This window comes from Anabrus simplex, chromosome 2, assembly GCF_040414725.1.
Source record: "Anabrus simplex isolate iqAnaSimp1 chromosome 2, ASM4041472v1, whole genome shotgun sequence".
Taxonomy (NCBI): Eukaryota; Metazoa; Arthropoda; class Insecta; order Orthoptera; family Tettigoniidae; genus Anabrus; species Anabrus simplex.
Genome location: NC_090266.1, coordinates 1,232,987,556 through 1,233,008,894, shown reverse-complemented (window position 1 = coordinate 1,233,008,894; position 21,339 = coordinate 1,232,987,556).

Here is a 21,339-nt window from a genome sequence, read left to right as displayed (position 1 = left end):
AACATACATATAGTGCCCGGTCTCTCATACCGGATAGCTCTAGTAACGTACATATAGTGCCCGTTCTCTCATACCGGATGGCTCTAGTAACGTATATATAGTGTCCGGTCTCTCATACCGGGAGGCTCTAGTAACGTACGTATAGTGCCCGGTCTCTCATACCGGATAGCTCTAGTAACGTACGTATAGTGCCCGGTCTCTCATACCGGATAGCTCTAGTAACGTACGTATAGTGCCCGGTCTCTCATACCGGATAGCTCTAGTAACGTACATATTGTGCCCGGTCTCTCATACCGGATAGCTCTAGTAACGTACATATTGTGCCCGGTCTCTCATACCGGATGGCTCTAGTAACGTACATATAGTGCCCGGTCTCTCATACCGGATAGCTCTAGTAACGTGCATATAGTGCCCGGTCTCTCATACCGGATAGCTCTAGTAACGTACATATTGTGCCCGGTCTCTCATACCGGATAGCTCTAGTAACGTACGTACAGTGCCCGGTCTCTCATACCGGATAGCTCTAGTAACGTACGTACAGTGCCCGGTCTCTCATACCGGATAGCTCTAGTAACGTACGTACAGTGCCCGGTCTCTCATACCGGATAGCTCTAGTAACGTACATATAGTGCCCGGTCTCTTATACCGGGTGGCTCTAGTAACGTACATATAGTGCCCGGTCTCTCATACCGGATAGCTCTAGTAACGTACATATAGTGCCCGGTCTCTCATACCGGATAGCTCTAGTAACGTACATATAGTGACTGGTCTCTCATACCGGGTGGCTCTAATAACGTTTGAAACGCTGTGCCTTACCCTTTTGCAGTAGCACAAGTCGATCTGTACGCGGGAGTGACGTAGACATATAGATCGCATTCGAAAGATGACAGACAGTGAATTGTCGGGTATTGAACGTGAATCTGAAGAAGACAGTGATTTCATTGATTACTCTGATACGGATCCAGATTATGTGATGACAGCTGAGGGAGGATCTGATTCTCATTCAGAAACCGATGAAGACCTGGGGAGATCCATGATGTTGCTGTAGCTAACCAATTACAACCTGAATTTTTACTATGGTAGAACTACTCGACCTGGCTTCCAGTAGTGTAGTCGAGAGCCCCCATGGAATATCAGAACACCTGCTCATAACATTGTAAAGGGGTTTATTACCAGGCCTTAGGGGTCCAGGTATTCCCTGAAACTGGACATATGGAATCTTCTATTTGATGACAGCATGATGAATAAAGTAGTGACGAATACAAATGTAAGGCTGTCTGCAATTGCGAGGGTCAGTAGCTGACAGCACCAATAAAAGTACTTACAGGAATGCTGACATGTTAGAAATAAATGCACTAATTAGACTGTTATTGTTGGAGTTTATTTTGAAATCGAACATTGAAGATATTACATCACTTTTTACTCAAGACGCTATATCCCGCCCTATTTTTCATGCGACTATGGCAAAGAAAGCGTATAGTTCTGGTCGCCTGTTTACGATTTGATGACGCGGTGACGCGCGCTGAGCGAAAACGTCAAGAAAGGCAGCTCTTATTTCTGAGATATTTGCGAAATTCATTGAAAATTCCTAGCAGGGATATTGCGTATCAAGCATTGTTACGGTCGATGAAATGCTTATCCGTTTCCGCGGAAGGTGCGTTTTTAAAGTATATATCCCTCAAAAGGCAAATAAATATGGCATTAAGATTAAAGTGTCTAGTTGATGCCAAAACATCGTAAAACACTGCCGAAGTAGGCAATAGAGAAGAAACTTGACATACCAACACAGGCAGTCCTACGACTGTGTAAGCCTTTTCAAGACAGTCACAAAAACAACTGGTTTACCAGCATTGAGCTCTTGAGATTTAACCTTTGTGGAAACAATGAGGAAGAATAAAAGATAAATCCCTCCTCAGTTCCTGGCAGATCCACAAAGGCCTGTTGGATTCGTTCTCTATGGATTCAATGGACACCGAGCTCGATAGGTGCAGTCGCTTAAATGCGACCAGTACCCAGTAATCGGCAGATAGTGGGTTCGAGCCCCACTGTCGGCAGCCCTGAAGATGGTTTTCCGTGGTTTCCCATTTTCACACCAGACAAATGCCAGGGCTGTACCTTAATTGAGGCCACAGCCGCTTCCTTCCAATTCCTAGGCCTTTCCAATCCCATCGTCCCATAAGACATATCTGTGTGGGTGCGACGTAAAGCAAATGGCAGGATTCAATGGACAGAAGTGACTACTGTTGTTGTACAGGCATCTTGGAAAGTTTATATAATTGACATCACTATAACATTAATAACATTATTGATTATTATTATTATTATTATTATTATTATTATTATTATTATTATTATTATTATTATTATTATTATTATTATTATTATTATTATTATTATTATTATTGTACCGGGCGGTACACCTCCACGCCGCTAATTCAAACTTTGCGCCAGTTGAATCTCCCCTACTGGAGGAAGTCTGAACTTTATCTAATGTGCTCATTTTCAAGTTTCTCAGAAGATGTCACTACTTGGAAATTTTTGAAGTTTCTGAACTGGGTCGTTTTCGATGTATTTTTGTTTTACCTGTGGTAAGAAGTGTGAACTTTCTCTTCTAGAGGACACTACTGAAGAACTACAATGGTGCACCCTTGTGCGAAGTGAAAGAACAGTTTTTTGGAGAAATTTTTATTTCAAAAGTTTGTTCCTTGTTAAATTTCTTTCTGTTATTGTTTAAGTTGGCTGTATAACCCTTTCTTTCCCCTTGTTTTGAATTTAGCCAATACCGAGTTTCTTTAATTAATTTATGACCAATCAGGTGTATCTTCTCCAAAGGGGATATGTTGCTTAACCCTAGCCAATAAAGCTTTTGTGGGAGGGTGTTCTCATTCCTGAAACGCCTCGAACTTTCCGCGAGAGTATATCAACTGCTGATTTTCGGGTCTCCGGGCCACTTCTGTAACATCTTTCAGTGTGTAAAGTACGCAGCAGGGGGCGGGAAGCGCCTCTTTCTTCGGGCAGCAGTTCATCCACAAGGTAATGGCCGTTTAATAACTTCTTTTCTTGCTAGCTCAGCAGTTTAACTCTCGGGGCAGGTCCGAAGATTTTCCACCATGTAACATTTCCCTAAAATGTAAAGACTCTTAGTATCTATTCTCTTTTAAGCTACATATTGGGATAGAGAGTGCTTAACCCTCTCGAGCTCCCACTCATATTGCTTTGAGGTGAACTTATTTTTCACAACCGTTTCTTCCTTAACGTAATGTAAATGGTTTCCTTCTATAAGTCACCTCTTTAGTATGGGATTAGCCCTTGCATTAGCGGCCTAGAGCCAGATTAGGTTTTAAACAAAATGTATTAGGAGTGCAGATCGCCTCCTCTCAAATTGGTATTTTAGAGGCCATGTAATTAACCTTTTCTCACTTAATAGGCCTCAGTAGGTTGGGTATTTTACCCCTGTGTTTATGTCCTTAGAGGACAACTTGAAGGTGGAGTTAGGTGTGGCCTTTTATAGGCTTGAACGTTGGGAGCGGTTTGCTCTTTTTGAAATTTGGTTCTGCGTGCCTCAAGGAGGCTTTACTGTGTAATTTGGAGCTAGTGCTCCTAGGCATGTTTGGGGTCTTCTGCCCCTTTGTTGACTTCTGTATATCGTAAGGTTGGGCTTATAGCTCAAGAATTGGGTGTCTGGCTCTCGGAGCCCAAATCCTGTAATCTCTGTAATTGTACCTTTTCGAATTGTGTTTCGGCTACTGTGTACCTGTTCAATTTGTTATTTCTTATTCTTGATTTTGAAAAGAAAATATAACCTTGTTAAATTTTACCTTAACTTTAATTTCGTAGTTTGAGACCCGTTCACCCCCGCACCTTCTTTCACATCTGCTGTTCCACAGATACCTCGGAACAATTATTATTATTATTATTGTTACCGTATTGTTGTGGTAGGTAGAGGTGAAAGAAGGTGCGGGGGTGAACGGGTCTCAAACTACGAAATTAAAAATTAATGTAAAATTTAAGAAGGTTATATTCTCTTTTCAAAATCAAGAAATAACAAGCATGGAAGGTACAGAGTAGCAAGGCAACAAAAGAGCAACAGCAGTATTTACAGGCTTTGGGCTTCGAGCCCCGAACTCACAATTCTTGAGCAGATAGCCCAAGCTTACATGTACATAAAGTTTAAACAAAGGGGCAGAAAACCCCAATCATGCCCAGGAGCACTTGCTCCAAATTACACAGAAAGACCTCCTAGAGGCACGCAGAAACAAATTTCAAAAGAGCGATCCGCTCTCAAAGTTTTAAGTCTATCAAAAGGCCACACCTAATTCCACCTTCAAGCTGTCCTCTAAGGACATATACACAGGGGTAAAATACCCAACCTACTGAGGTCTATTAAGTGGGAAAAAGGTTAATTACACGACCTCTAAAATAACAATTTGACAGGAGGCGATCTGCACTCCTAATACATTTTGTTTAAAACCTAATCTGGCTCTAGGCCGCTAATGCAAGGGCTAATTCCATACTACAGAGGTGACTTTAGAAAAGAACAATTTACATTACATTAAGGAAGAATCTGTTGTGAGAAATAAGTTCACCTCAAAACAATAGGAGTGTGAGCTCGAGAGGGTTAAGCACTCTCTATCAAAATACGTAGCTTAAAAGAGAATAGATACTAAAAGTCTTTACATTTTAGGGAAGGGTTACATGGTGAAAAGCTTCGGACCCGCCCCGAGAGTTAAACTGCTGAGCTAGCAAGAAAAGAAATTATTATACGGCCATTACCTGGTTGTTGAACTGCTGTCCGAAGAAAGAGGCGCTTCCCGCCCCCTGCTATGTACTTCACACACAGAAAGATGGTAGAGAAGTGGCGCAGAGACCCTAAAATCAGCAGTTTATATACTCTCGCGGAAAGTTCGAGGCGTTTCAGGAAAGAAAACACCCGCCCACAATCATTTATTGGTTGGGGTTAAGCAGCATAACCAATTTGAAGAAGAAACCCCTTATTGGTCGTAAATTAATTAACGAAATTCGGGATTGGCTAAATTCAAAACAAGGGGAAAGAAAGGGGAATACAGCCAACTTAAACAATACCAGAAAGAAATTTAACAAGAAACAAACTTTTGAAAAAAAATTTCTCCAAAAAACAGTTCTCTCACCTTGCACTATGGTGCACTATTGTAGTTCTTCAGTAGTGTCCTCTAGAAGAGAAAGTTCACACTTCTTACTACAGGTAAAACAAAATAACATCAAAAACGACCCAGTTCAGAAACTACAAAATTTCCGAGTAGTGACATCTTCTGGGTAACTTGAAAATTAATACATTAGATAAAGTTCGGACTTCCTCCAGCAGAGGGTTTTCAACTGGCGCAAAGTTTGAATTAGCGGCGTGGAGGTGTACCGCCCGGTACAGACCTCCCCCCCCAAAAAAAGTTCCTCCAAGGGGTAACACAGAGGAACATAAACTTTGTTTCAAAATAAGTTCCAAGTTATGATCTTGATATAGACATTAATTGCAGAAGCATTTATAAAATTTACTAAATTTGGTTTGATCCAGTTTCAAAATTCTTGTAGTAACTGTTGAAGTAATGTCTTTATGTTTGTAGAAGTAGATTTCAGAAGGAAAATTTTAGTTTTTTAAGGTTGATGAAAAATTTACTAAGTCCACCAGATATCAGGAAATCCAAAAAAAGGTAGTAATGTTGAACTGGAATGTCCATGTATCTGATTAAATATTTTCAAGGTTGATTAAGTTGGATGGCCAGACCGGCCGCTGTTGCTTGTGTCCAGATGAGGCCGCTCGGACCCCTCAAGTACCCTGAGATACCGCTCGCCCGCACTATGGGAGGAGTAGTGGTGTTGAAGCACGCCGCGCCCGCGGTGAACATATACAGGCTGCGGGCAAGTAGCAGGTTGTGCGCCGCACATCAGAATTCGCCGGGAGCAGGGCTCCGGCTCGCCGTGCACATGTCGACCTCGCTGGAGTAGAGGGGGCCCTTCTTCTATCCCAGTCGCGGCACGGCGCCGCGCGGCTGCGGGGGCACTGAAACATTAAAGCTCGACGGCAGAATTTTTGTTGGACCAGAATGATAGTAGGGTACATTCATTGTGGTGAGGTTGAGGGGCCAGCGGCGTGGAGAAAATCATTTCATGTACAAGCCACTGTGTGTAGTGGAGCAGGAGACGGGAGCGTGGTAATGGCCGTGGCGACGACAGGATGGCAGTTTAACGGTTCGGGGAAGGTTTTACAAAAATGCTTACATATAAAACAAAAATTATAGAAGGGGCAGAAGGCCTTAAAAGTGAAAACCTCAAAAAATATAACCTTCATATTCCTTTCAAGATTATATGAAGCAAGTTAGCACAGAAATTATACAGGTTTCACCTGCGACAGGTGAACCCTAAATATCCTCTCGGTGGCTGGATTACTTAATAACAACGTAACCGGCGTAAGGAAATCGAGAATGACACACGGCCCATGATATCTGGGGGCAAGTTTGCCCGCGGGAACGAAATTCTTGACCACCACTTGGTCGCCTACCTTCAAATTGGTGGGTCTCCGTCCACGATCATATCTTTCCCTAACCTTTTCATGAGACACTTCAAGATTGGCTTTAGCCTTCTTCCAAAGATCTTTAATGTTGTCCGGGTCTATTTTCTCTGGTAGAATGTCACTCAGAGACCAGAGGTTAGAGAGCGGCGTGTTGGGAACAAACTTGAACATCAACGACGCTGGAGTAAATTTATGAAATTCATGAACCGCCGAATTCAAAGCAAAAGCTAACCAATGCAGGGACGTGTCCCACCTGGAATGATCTTCATGATGATAGGCAATAAGCGCGGACCTGAGATTACGATTAACCCGTTCAGCCAGAGGTGGTTGAGGGTAATAAGCAGAAGTAGTTACATGAGAGATGGACAAGTCAAAACAGAATTTACGAAAAAGATTTGATGTGAACGCCTTAGCATTATCAGACACAATATATTGGCACGGACCAAAAGAAGCAAAAATAGAATTTAGGCAAGTAATGGTGGACTGAGCGGTAGCCAGCTTAGTCGGAAATAACGAGAAAAATCTTGTAAAACCATCTACACATACAAGGATGAACTTGTTGGCATTTCCCTTTGACTGGGGGAAGGGTCCTACATAATCAATATACAGGCGTTCCATGGGGCGCGACGCTTGATGAGAAGACAACAGGCCTACCTTGGTGGACATGGTTGGTTTACTAAGCAAACAGGATTTACAAGCCTTTACTAGTTCACGGATTTCACCGTCCATACCCTTCCAGATGAACTTTTCACGAATCTTTTCACGAGTTTTAAAGATACAAGATGCCCGCCTAATGGGGTCTCATGATAGTACTTGAAGATCATAGGTACAAGAACAGCTGGAACGGCAACCTTCATCATCTTATCATGCCTCGAAGGGCAACATAGAACACCACTCCTCAGCACATAAAGGACAACATGTTCCCCAGAAGAAAGGGTTTCCATTATCGGAGCCAGCGTCGGATCTTCACGTTGGTATTTCTCGATATCCCTAAAGAGCATGGGAGCATCTGTTAAGATGGCATTAACATCAGATAGTATGGACTCGGGAGGTGATGAACTGTCGACCGGTTCATGGGTCTCGACGTCGTTGGAAAACATACGGCTGAGTCCATCGGCAACAATATTTTCGGTCCCTCTGATATGTCTGACATCGAATTGGAAGGCAGAAATTCGGATGGCCCAACGGGCTATACGACCAGTACGACGCGGCCTACCTAAGACCCAGCTTAAGGCTTGATTATCTGTCTCCAGGTCGAATTTGACATGTTCCAGATAGAGACGGAACTTTTCTAAGGCAAATAAGACTGCCAAACCTTCGAGCTCATAGATGGAATACTTGGCTTCTTGAGCCGATAGAGTCCTAGATGCATAGGCGATGGGTCGCCTCCCTAATTCAGTCTCTTGAAGAAGGACTGCTGCTACTGCTGACGACGTTGCGTCAGTTTGGACGATGAATTTCTTTGAGAAATCAGGCATAGCAAGGACAGGGGCATTACAGAGAGCTAATTTAAGATCTTCAAAAGCGGCTTGTTGAGAAGGTCCCCACTCGAATTTGATGCCTTTCCTATGAAGAAGGTTTAAGGGCGCCGCTCTATTAGCGAAGTTAGGAATAAACTTCCTGAAGAAATTCACCATACCAATGAAACTGGCGATACCTTTAATGTCCTTGGGAGGTTTAAAACCACGGATGGCCTGTGTTCTAGAATGATCGAATGCCACACCATCAGGTGACACAATATGCCCTAGGAATGACATGGTGGGTTTAGCGAAGGCAATCTTGGACAATTTAACAGTTAACCCAGCCTTACGCAGGCGATTGAGAACTTCTCGCAGATGATCTAGATGTTCTTCAAAGGTCTCCGGAAATACGACGACATCATCCAAGTAGTGATACAAGTACTCAAATTTTATGTCGGCGAAGACCCTATCTAGCAGCCTAGTGAGTACAGCTGCTCCCGTGGTGAGCCCAAAAGGCACGCGGTTGTATTCATAGAAATTCCAATCCGTGGCAAACGCTGTAAGATGTTTAGACTCTTCCGCCAGGGGAATTTGATTATAGGCCTGATTCAAGTCCAAGATAGTAAAGAACTTGGCCTTACGAAACCATGAAAAACAAGAATGAAGGTCAGGAAGGGGCACAGATTGTAACACCACCTTCCGATTGAGAGCCCTATAATGAATGACAGGCCTGAATCCCCCTTGGTGTTTCTGGACTAGAAAAATAGGCGAAGAATACGCCGACTTAGAGGGCCTAATAATACCATCCTTCAACATCTGATCGATGATTTCTTTCAGAGCCTTCATTTTAGGTGGAGATAGCCTATATGGCGGAAAACGGACAGGAATCGAATCCGTGACCTCAATTTTGTATTCAATAAGGTCAGTAACACCAAGAGTATCAGAGAACACCTCTGGAAACGACTGACACAACTTACGAATACTATCAGCCTGCTCCTCAGGTAGATGTCTAAGGTCTAACAACATCTCATCCTGGGTAGGCGAAATAGATGAACATGATGCAGAATTAAATTTTAACAAGGGTATTTTACAATTGGAAGCAAATTTGAATGTGCACGACTTACTCTGAAGATCGAGCACAAGACCAGTGTGAGAAATGAAGTCAGCTCCCAATATGATGGGGCAAGACAAGTGCTTAGCCACAAACAATTTGATTTTCCATGTAAATTTAAAAATACGAATTTTGGCCTGTAAAGAACCTAGAATTTCTAATGGAGATGAATTAGCCGAAACATATTGGATCGAAGAGGAACAATAGTCAGGAAGTTTACAAACAGATTTCAATTTTGCATACCATTCAGCCGAAATAATAGAACAAACTCTGCCTGAATCTAATAGAGCTGTTATAGGCTCATTATTTTACTAAATTTTGAGAAAGGGGACGGGTGCGGGGGTATCCGCCGCAATCCTAAGACACTCTTTGGGGCATTCAAAAGATGGATTTGCAGATTGAACGTTCCCTGAATTTTCGATCTGTTTACCAGGGGCTGAGCCTCGGAAAGATAGATTAGTCGACTCAGCCGAAGCCACTAGTCACTTTTTATTATTGACATTGGTGGAATTTGCACAAGAGGTTGAGCAGGAGGGGGTGCTATTTGAATTTGGGCAATTCTTGGCGATATGTGAGGAAGCCCCACATTTAAAACAGCCTTGTGATGAACCAGCTCCATTATTTGCCCTACTAGTTTTGACCAATGGACATTTATTGCGAAGATGGTCAGGAGACCCGCAAGCATAACATTTACGGGGTGTGACTGGTCGGCGAGATGGAGGCCGAGTATTACTAAACGAAGGGGGGGGGGGTTCTTTCGCGACACGCAAGGAATCGGCGTATATAACTCCTTCCGCGGAGACGGCCAATGCTTCAAGTTCAGAGAAGGTTTGCGGGCACGCCGCGAAACACAAATATGACCTATAAGATGGTGAAATGCCTTCCACAATAGCCTGTACAATCTGATCCTCAGGGAAGTGAAAAGCAAACACCCTAGTATAGAACTTAATGTCTTGTATGAAATCAGCCAGATTTTCATCCAATCTCTGTACTCGATAATAGTACTTCTGAATCAGAGATGACCTCGCGCGAACAGGAATAAAATTTGCAAGCAGATGTGCATGAAAATCTTCAATAGATGACTGTTCGGCAATGGCTCTTACTATTTTATCTGAGAGAATACCAACTGCATAAGGATAAATTATCTGTAAAATTTGACACGGAGAAAGAGAAAAAACAAGGGCATGATCTTGAAATTCAACTAAAAACCTTAAGAATGAAATAACTTCACTGGTGGTATTAACAGAAAACTTAGAGATACCTCTGAGCAACATTGCTAATGGATGAGGCAAGCTGCTGAACCCAGGTGACATAGTAGGTAAAGGTTTCAGTGGCAAAGAAGTTAGTTCAGAACGTACATTATTCAACGACATACGGCGTTCAGACTCGTTGTCCAATGGGGCAGAGATAGTTTGAGCTCCAACGGTTTTCCTATTGACTTCTCCCTTAGGAGGCTCTTCCTCGCTACCTACATTCACCGTAGCGGGTTGATCAGTTTTGGGAGGAACTTCCCCAGTTAACAATTGGGTGACCTTACTAGATAATTCAGAAATATTTTCAAGCACCGTACTAGCTTCCTTCCTCTGAACGTAATTCAACTTCAGAGACAACAGATCGTTAACTCTATTTGAAAAATGAAATAGCCTGGCTTGCACACGCTTAATTTGATTACGAGAAGGATCATTTTCGTCAACAAAATAACTACAGATGCTAGCCCAGTAAAATTCTCGATGATCGTGGAAAGAGAGTTGTCAATTCCTTTCTCTTCCAAAGTGGGGATGGAAATGGGCAAATCAAGGGACTCTCTAAGCTTGTTTGTGTCTACTGCAACCGTGCCTCCAGATTGCACATTTCTGATAGTTAACTCATAGATCAACTCCTCCTTGCGCAAATAGTTAAGATGGAGAACATCGCGAGGGCCGGGCATGATGACAGAACAATTTTGAAACAGGACAAATCAAAAATTCCAGCAACTGAGAAAATTGTTAGTGTTCGGATCGAAGCAATGTTTAGCCGTCAAAAGGGGCTAAATTGAGACCCATTCAACCACGCTCTGCTACCACTTGTTCCGAGGTATCTGTGGAACAGCAGAGGTGAAAGAATGTGCGGGGGTGAACGGGTCTCAAACTACGAAATTAAAGTTAATGTAAAATTTAAGAAGGTTATATTCTCTTTTCAAAATCAAGAAATAACAAGCATGGAAGGTACAGAGTAGCAAGGCAACAAAAGAGCAACAACAGTATTTACAGGCTTTGGGCTTCGAGCCCCGAACTCACAATTCTTGAGCAGATAGCCCAAGCTTACATGCACATAAGGTTTAAACAAAGGGGCAGAAAACCCCAAACATGCCCAGGAGCACTTGCTCCAAATTACACAGAAAGACCTCCTAGAGGCACGCAGAAACCAATTTCAAAAGAGCGATCCGCTCTCAAAGTTTTAAGTCTATCAAAAGGCCACACCTAATTCCACCTTCAAGCTGTCCTCTAAGGACATATATACAGGGGTAAAATACCCAACCTACTGAGGTCTATTAAGTGAGAAAAAGGTTAATTACATGACCTCTAAAATAACAATTTGAGGGGAGGCGATCTGCACTCCTAATACATTTTGTTTAAAACCTAATCTGGCTCTAGGCCGCTAATGCAAGGGCTAATTCCATACTACAGAGGTGACTTTAGGAAAGAACAATTTACATTACATTAAGGAAGAATCGGTTGTGAGAAATAAGTTCACCTCAAAACAATAGGAGTGGGAGCTCAGGAGGGTTAAGCACTCTCTACCCCAATACGTAGCTTAAAAGAGAATAGATACTAAATGTCTTTATATTTTAGGGAAGGGTTACATGGTGAAAAGCTTCGACCCGCCCCGAGAGTTAAACTGCTGAGCTAGCAAGAAAAGAAATTATTATACGGACATTACCTGGTTGTTGAACTGCTGTCCGAAGAAAGAGGCGCTTCCCGCCCCCTGCTATGTACTTTACACACTGAAAGATGGTAGAGAAGTGGCGCAGAGACCCTAAAATCAGCAGTTTATATACTCTCGCGGAATGTTCGAGGCGTTTCAGGAAAGAAAACACCCGCCCACAATCATTTATTGGTTAGGGTTAAGCAGCATATCCAATTTGAAGAAGAAACCCCTTATTGGTCGTAAATTATTTAAAGAAATTCGGGATTGGCTAAATTCAAAACAAGGGGAAAGAAAGGGGAATACAGCCAACTTAAACAATACCAGAAAGAAATTTAACAAGAAACAATGTTTGAAATAAAAATTTCTCCAAAAAACAGTTCTTTCACCTTGCACTAGGGTGCACTATTGTTGTTCTTCAGTAGTGTCCTCTAGAAGAGAAAGTTCACACTTCTTACTACAGGTAAAACAAAATTACATCAAAAACGACCCAGTTCAGAAACTTCAAAATTTCCGAGTAGTGACATCTTCTGGGTAACTTGAAAATTAATACATTAGATAAAGTTCGGACTTCCTCCAACAGAGGGTTTTCAACTGGCGCAAAGTTTGAATTAGCGGCGTGGAGGTGTACCGCCCGGTACAATTATTATTATTATTATTGTTACGGAGTATTGTGGATGTGCAGAGGAGAAAGAAGGTGCTGGGGTGAACAGGTCTCAAAATACGAAATTAAAGTTAATTGAACAAGGTTATATTTTCTTTTCAAGAGCAAGAAATAACAACTATAACAGGTACTCAGTAGCTAAACAACAAATCGAGAGTGTACATTTGCAGTGTTCCAGGATTTGGGCTCCGAGAGCCAGACACACAATTCGTGAGCTCTAAGCCCACGAAGGTGAAAGAAGGTGCGGGTGTGAATAGGTCTCCAACTACTGAATTAAAGTTAAATGTAAAATTGAACAAGGTTATATTTTCTTTTCAAAAACAAAGAAATAACAAGGTACAAAGTCGCAAGTCCAAAGGGTAGTTACAATATTTACAGGATTTGGGCTTCGCGCCCAGACTTCACAATGCTTGGGCAATCAGCTCAGTTTTACCCCAAACACAAGTTTCAACAGAGGGGCAGAAGACCCCAATCATGCCCAGGAGCTCTTGCTCCCAATTACACAGTAAAGCCTCCGCGAGGCACGCAGAAACAAATTTTAAGAAAGAGCAACCCGCTCTTAAGTTCAAGTCTATCAAAGGCCACACCAAACTCCACTTTCAAGTTGACCTCCAAACACAAATAACACAGGGGTAAAAATACCCAACCTACTGAGGCCTATTCAGTGAAGAAACAGGACAATACGTGGCCTCCAAAATACCAACTTGAGAGGAGGCGAAACTGCACTCCTAATATACTTTACTAAAACCTACTTGGCACTAGGCCGCTAATGCAAGGGCTAATCCCATACTAAAGAGGTGACTTATATAAGAAAACGATTTACATTACATTAGAAGGGAAGAAACGGTTGTGAAAATAAGTTCACCTCAAAGCAATATGAGTGGGAGCTCGAGAGGGTTAAGCACTCTCTATCCCAATTTGTAGTTTAAAAAGATAGAATTGATACCAAGTGTCTTTACATTTTAGAGGAAAATTACATGGTAAAAGGCTTCGGACCTGCTCCGAGAGTTAAACTGCTGAGCTAGCAAGAAAATAAGTTATTAAAAGGCCATTACCTGGTGGTTGAACTGCTGCCCGAAGAAAGAGGCGATTCCCGCCCCCTGCTACATAATATACACAATGATAGATGTTACTGAAGTGGCCCGGAGACCCGAAAATCAGCAGTTTATATACCCTCGTGGAAAGTTCGAGGCGTTTCGTGAATGATAACACCCGCCCACAAGCATTTTATTGGATAATGGCAAAAACTACTACACTAGATGAAGAAGAAACACCTTATTGGTGGAAAATTAATTACAGAAATTCCTTATTGGTCAAATTCAAAACAGGCGGAAAGAAAGGGTTAATATTGCCAACTTAAACAATGGCTGAAAGAAATTTAACAAAGAACAAACTTATGAACCCATAATTTATCCAAAAACACAGTTCTTTCACTTCGCACTAGGGTGCATAATTGTAGTCTTTCAGTAGTGCCATCTAGAAGAGAATGTCCACACTTCTTACTACAGGCAAAACAAAAATACATCAAAAACGACCCAGTTCAGAAAACTTCAAAATTTACAAGTAGGGGCATCTTCTGAGAAACTTGAGAATTAACACTGTGGATAAAGTTCAGGCTTCCTCCAGTAGAGGAGTTTCAACTGGCGCAAGGTTTGACTTAGCGGAGCGGAGGTGTACCGCCCGGTACAATTATTATTATTATTATTGTACCGGGCGGTACACCTCCACGCCGCTAATTCAAAAGGTGCGCCAGTTGAAACTCCTCTGCTGGAGGAAGTCTGAACTTTATTGACGGTATTAATTTTCTACCTTCTCAGAAGATGTCACTACCTGTAAATTTTGGAGTTTTAGAACTGTGTCATTTTTGATGTGTTTTTGTTTTGCTTGAAGTAAGAAGTGTGAACTTTCTCTTCTAGAGGACACTACTGAAGAACTACAATAGTGCACCCTAGTGCGAAGAAAAAGAACTGTTCCTTGGAGAAAATTTTATTTCAAAAGTTTGTTCTTTGTTAAATTTCTTTCAGTCATTGGTTAAGTTGGCAATATTCCCCCTTTCTTTCCCCTTGTTTTAAATCTAGCCAATCCCGAATTTCTGAAATTAATTTTCCACCAATAATGTGTTTCTTCTTCATCTTGTGTAGGGGTTTCTCTTTATTCTCCAATAAAGTGATTGTGGGCGGGTGTTCTCATTCCCCTAACGCCTAGAACCTTCCGCGAGAGTATATAAACTGCTGATTTTAGGGTCTCTGCGCCACTTCTGTTCCATCTTTCTGTGTGTAAAGTACATAGCAGGGGGCGGGAAGCGCCTCTTTCTTCGGCGGCGGTCAACAACCAGGTAATGGCCGATTAATAACTTCTTTCTTTGCTAGCTCAGCAGTTTAACTCTCGGGGCGGGTCCGAAGCTTTTTCCATTATGTAACCTTCCTTAAAATGTAAAGAAACTTGTATCTATTTCATCTTTTAAACTGCATATCGGGATAGAGAGTGCTTAACCCTCTCGAGCTCCCAATCATATTGTTTTGAGGTGAACTTATTTTTCTCAACCTATTCTTCGTTAATGTAATGTAAATTGTTCTTTTCTGAAGTCACCTCTGTAGTATGGGATTAGCCCTTGCATTAACGGCCTAGTGCCAAGTAGGTTTTAAATAAAGTGTATTAGGAGTGCGGAGAGCCTCCTTTCTAGTTGGTATTTTAGAGGCCATATAATTAACCTTTTCTCACTTAATAGGCCTCAGTAGATTGGGTATTTTACCCCTGTGTTTATGTCCGTTGAGGACAGCTTGAAGGTGGAGTTTGGTGTGGCCTGGGAGAGGCTTAAATTTGAGAGCGAGTGGCTCTTTTCTGGAAACTGAGTTTTGTATGCCTCGAGGAGGCTTTTCAGTGTAATTTGGAGCAAGGGCTCCTAGGCATGAATGGGGTTTTCTGCCCCTCTGTTGAAACTTGTGTTTGGGGTAAAACTGAGCTGATTGCCCAAGCATTGTGAAGTCAGGGCGCGAAGCCCAAATCCCTTAAATATTGTAACTACCCTTTGGACTTGCTACTTTGTACCTGCCATGCTTGTTATTTCTTTGTTTTTGAAAAGAAAATATAACCTTGTTAAATTTTACATTTAACTTTAATTCAGTAGTTGGAGACCTATTCACACCCGCACCTTCTTTCACCTCTACCTACCACGGAAATCTCCGTAACAATTATTATTATTATTATTATTATTATTATTATTATTATTATTATTATTATTATTATTATTATTATTATTATTATTATTTTAGAAAGGCTCGGCTTGTGCCGGTAACATAATGGGCTGACTCGGCCTAAGCAAGGAGTCACCCTCTTGATTATGAAACTACAGGTACATATAAGTACAAATATTTACAACAGAAATAATTACAACATATACATTTATACAATAAATACAAACAACTTCAGACTTCTTATGTCCCCGTTTTGGGAATCTGTTCTTCAGTATTACTGGAACTGCGGCCTGGAACTTCATGCTGTTTGGCGTGAGTCAGAGGAAAAGTCGTTCCTAGGAACTTCCTCACAATGTGGCAAGTGCTCAGGAGGGTGGCTTTCTGTAGTTCTACGTATGTGTGATGATGCAGGTTTAATGCGGCCAGAGAGCTGTGCAAGCATTTTGGAATAACACCGGTACATGATATTACTATTGGAACTGTGGTGACTGATTCTAGTTTCCACAGGCGTTGTATTTCTATTGCCAGTTCTGTGTATTTTGATATCTTTGTGGCTATTGTTGTTTGCAGATTGGAGGTATTTGCACAAGCAATTTCTATAAGGGATGAGGATCTTTTTGATTTATCGATTAGAATAATATCTGGCCTATTGTTGCTGAGCGTGACATCGGTTATGACTTCTCGGTCCCATAGTAGTTTGTATGAAGAGTTTTCGAGAATGGGTGGAGGTGTATATTTCCAATATGCAGTTGATGACTGAAGAAATCCACATTTTACAGAAAGTTTCAGGTGAATGATTTTTGCTACCTGATCATGTCGGTGCTTATAATCGGTGTTGGCCAAGTGTGGGCAACCCGAGATGACGTGCTGTATGCTCTCTGTAGTTCTGGAACAGCGGCGGCAGTTGTCTGAGACAACTGTTGGATCCTTCATGATAAATCTACGGTAGTTCCGTGTAGCAATTACTTGATCTTGGATGGCCAGAACAAATCCTTCTGTTTCTGGGAAGAGACCGGAGTAGGTCAGCCAAGCGTGCGACGCAGGTTTGTCGATATGAGGCTGATCCAGTTCATGGGGGTATTTCCCGTGAAGAGGTTTTTGCTTCCACATGGCCATATTCATCTCTTTTGTAGGTGGGGTAGAAACAGGCATTTCTGGCGACGACAGATTGAGAGGTGTATAGTTTATATCAGCTCTGCAAACAGCATGAAGAAGACACGATGTATCAGCTCTCGAGTGGAAATATTCTCTTAGACTTGATATCAGATTGCTATGTAAATTGACAATGGATAAGAAGCCCCTACCACCTTCTGATCTCGGGAGTGTAAGACGTTCGGTTGCAGATTTTGGATGGTGCATATGGTATGCATATTGTTATTATTATTATTATTATTATTATTATTATTATTATTATTATTATTATTATTATTATTATGATTATTATTATTATTACTATTGTACCGGGAGGTACACCCGTCCCGTTCATTAAAATGACGCGCCTTGAAGATTGCCATCTGATATATGAAGTTTGCAACAGTTAATACCAGAAGTTTGGACTTTTCTCCACAGATGTCACTATTAAAAAACTTATGTTATGCTCTCTGATGTGAAGAGGAACTATTACATTTATAAAGTAATATTTTATTTTAAGGTTTCCTAAACTGAATTGATTATTCTTTGTTTTTAGTGCGTTAAAGTTTACAAGACTTCTATCTCTGCCCGCCAAATTCGAATATTGACCAATAGGAAAATTTGAATATTTTTTTTCAGCCAGTAAGCTTTTAATTGTATCTATTTAATTACCCAATGAAAATTGGAGGTGTGTCGGGCCTTAGTCCTGAGCTCTCTGGAAACTTCCTCTCGGGTATATAAGGTGGCACATTGTCTTATTGATCGTTCCAGTCGATTGAGTTTGTGTTAACGGAGGAGGCGGCGGTGCCTTGCCCAACGTCGAGTAGTCCATCAGCTCAAGGTAATGGCAGTCCTGGTGTTACTAAGCTGGCTCGAGGGGAAGGTTTCCGATCTTTAACTACCGGTATGTAAGTTTAATTTTCTGAAATTTAATTTTTAAACAAGTCAAAAGAACTTAGCCGAAATCAGGGAATGGAGAGTGTGATACCCTCTCGTGTTACCTATCAACTTGATTTTGAGATGACTATGATTTTGTAACCATTTTCAGTTTGTAATCCTAGTAATTCTCTCCCTCTAGTCACCTCAGTAGTATAGGCTTAGCCTCTCTAACTTCGGGCCATAAGCCCAAATAGGGTTTTAAATTTTCATCTCGATTTTCAAGGAGCGTAAGTGTCCACGTCCTCACCATTTTGATTTTTAGGGCATTAACTGAACCTGTTGTTTTTCACAAAGGCCCGGTAGAATGGGTATTCAAAACGCCTGTGACATTCTATGGCATTCCTTTTATGAAAAGATGTAGACTGTTGAACATAGAAGACAGTGAATTTTGTTTGAGTTTGTAAAATGTAGGTTGTGCGTTTGATAGGCCTGAAAAGTGTGAAATTTCGAAAATAAATTTCGAATTGTAAATTGAAGGAACAATATCGCTCCTCATTTTGATGTAAAAGAACTTGAGAGACCCGTCTCCTTCACTGTTTGTTAATTGTACTCATGTAACATTGGTAATTAGGGAGCTGCAAGCTGAAGTTTGCTAATTTGTCATTAGTTAATTGTTCTGATTTTCTAAACCTTGTTACCTAACTTGTAAGCAAAATTTTGGTACCTGAAATTGTAAAGTCTATCCTTGACAAGAAATCAAATGATAGCTAAGAAAGAAATATAGCTATAATTTGAAAGTTTTAAATTAATCTTCTGATTACCGTATATACAGACCCTCCGTGGCTCAGGCGGCATCGCGCAGGCCTCTCACCGCTGGATACCGTGGTTCAAATCCCGGTCACTCCATGTGAGATTTGTGCTGGACAAAGCGGAGGTAGGACAGGTTTTTCTCCAGGTACTCCGGTTTTCACTGCCATCTTTCATTCCAGCAACACTCACCAATATCATTCCACTTCAATCATTCATTAATCAATGCCCGAGAGGAGTGCAACATGCTTCAGCAGCCGGCACATTTCCTGACCTCGCCGCTAGATGGGCTTCATTCATTTTATTATTGACCCTGTCGAATGACTGGAAACAGGCTGTGGATTTTCATTACCGTATATCGACCCATTCACGCCCGCACCTCCTTTCCCCTCTGTCCACCACGATATCTCCGTAGCAATTCTTCTTCTTCTCCTTCTTCGTATTATTATTGTTACGGAGTTTCCGTGGAGCAGAAAGAGATGAAAGAAGGTGCTGGGTAGAATGGGTCTATCTACGATATCAAAAAATAAATTAAAACTTCGAAACAAAGGTTATATTTATTTTTCAATCACAAACTTAACAAATTTTTCACTGAGTGAAAACAACAAAATCTCAGGTCAATGCCAATTTTCCTACAAGTGTGGAACAACCCAGTCTAAGGACTTTAACAACTTTGGGTTTCAAGCCCAAGATTTACAAGTTCTGAACTACAAGCTCCAGATTACAAAATTTACAACGTCTGCAAAATCTGAATATTTATGCAAGGATGGAATATCAACATTTAAGAGCACTTTGCTCCAACAAATTTACGGCCTTGAATTTAGAAAACACAGAAAAAAGCTTACATGCTCTCCCACTTTAACTCATTTCTTACAGCCTACTTAAGACAACATTACAAAAAACCTTATAATCTCTTACCTCTCTAGGCACTATTTACAATTTAAAATTGTTACAAAGGGGTGTCAATTAGCCAAACTACTGAGCCTTTCATGGAAAGAAGAACAGGTAAAATTACTGGCACGAACACAGAATGTATGGAAGCGTACACTTGCGCTCCTAGAAAATCAGATATAAAACCCTAATTGGGCTCTCGGCCCGATGATGCTAATCCCAAGCTACTGAGGTGACTAGAGTGGAGATAAACCTAACACTTTACTGAAAAGGGAGAAGGTTACAAAATCATAGTCACCTCAAATTAAATGGAAGCGAAACTCAAGAGGGTAACACACTCTCTATCCCCAATTTACAGTTTTAAGAATTTAGGAAATTTTACATTAGACGAAAGAACGTTTACATTTTGGAAAACAGAAGGTTACATAATTAGTAATTTGAACCTGCCCCTCGTGTAAGTCTGCGGACGTAGCTACAGAAAAATAAGATTGGTGGTCATTACCTTGGTTGATGGACTGCCTGGCGAAGAATGAGGCGCCCCGCCTCCTGTCTTAACACACACTATCAGAAATACGGCGATCAAAAGAGAAGGTAGCGAGAAAGGCCGCAGCTTATATACGCGAGGGGACGGTTCGAGAGAGTTCTGGACTAAATCCGGACTCACCCTCTCATTTTTATTTGTTGAATCAAAAGTTACACCAAAACCTACAAGAAGCCTGTGATAGGATGAAAAATAAATACAAAATTTTCTAATTGGCCAAATTCTAAAGCTGGCGGGATGAGAAGGAAGGGTTGCCAACCCAAAAATAAATGAACATTTATTTAGTTACGAAAACTTAGAACCACAAAACTTCTTTAGATCACAAGTTCTACTTCCACCTTGCACCAGAGTGCATGACCTCAGTTTTTGTAAGGACGTTTATGGAGAAAATTAATGACTACTTGCTTTACACAAAAAATGCATGCAGTAGCAGTTTGACGTTTTGTTTGCTAGATAGAGTTGTTTATTTGAATGTGCGGAGTTGGGGTGTACATCCCGGTACTATTATTATTATTATTATTATTATTATTATTATTATTATTATTATTATTATTATTATTATTATTATTATTATTATTATTATTATTATTATTATTATTATTATTAATTTTCTCTCTTTCTATAATTTTAAATGAATGTAAACTGTGGTATATTGGTAGTCATCTCAATCAATACGTACAGTTGATATTCAACCACACCACTTTTACATTAACTATACGTACAGTAGTATTTTAAAGCCTGCCCCGCTTCTAACCCGGAGGCCTGGGTTCGATTCCAGGTCAAGTCAATGATTGTTACCTGAATCTGAGGGCCGGGTCGAGGTCCACTCAGCCTACGTGATTACAATTAAGGAACTATCTGACGGTGAGGTGGCAGCCCCGGTCTATAAAGCCAAGAATAACGGGCGAGAGAATTTGTCGTCCTGACCACACGTCACCTTGTAATCTGCAGGGCTTCGGACTGAGCGGGGGTAGCTTGGTAGGCCATGGCCCTTCGGGGCTTTTAAGTCATGGGATTTGGTGTGGTTTGATTTTCACTAGTTTAAAAATTCTAGCGGAATTTGAGGAAATATTGAGGGTTGTGAGGGCCATCTAGCGGTACTGTGACAGCAACTCTCATTTGATTGATGCGATAGGGTTAACTGCACATACCGAGCAAGTGGCACTGAGTTCGAACACCACCGTCGGCCGCCCTCAAGGTGCCTTTCCGTGGTTTC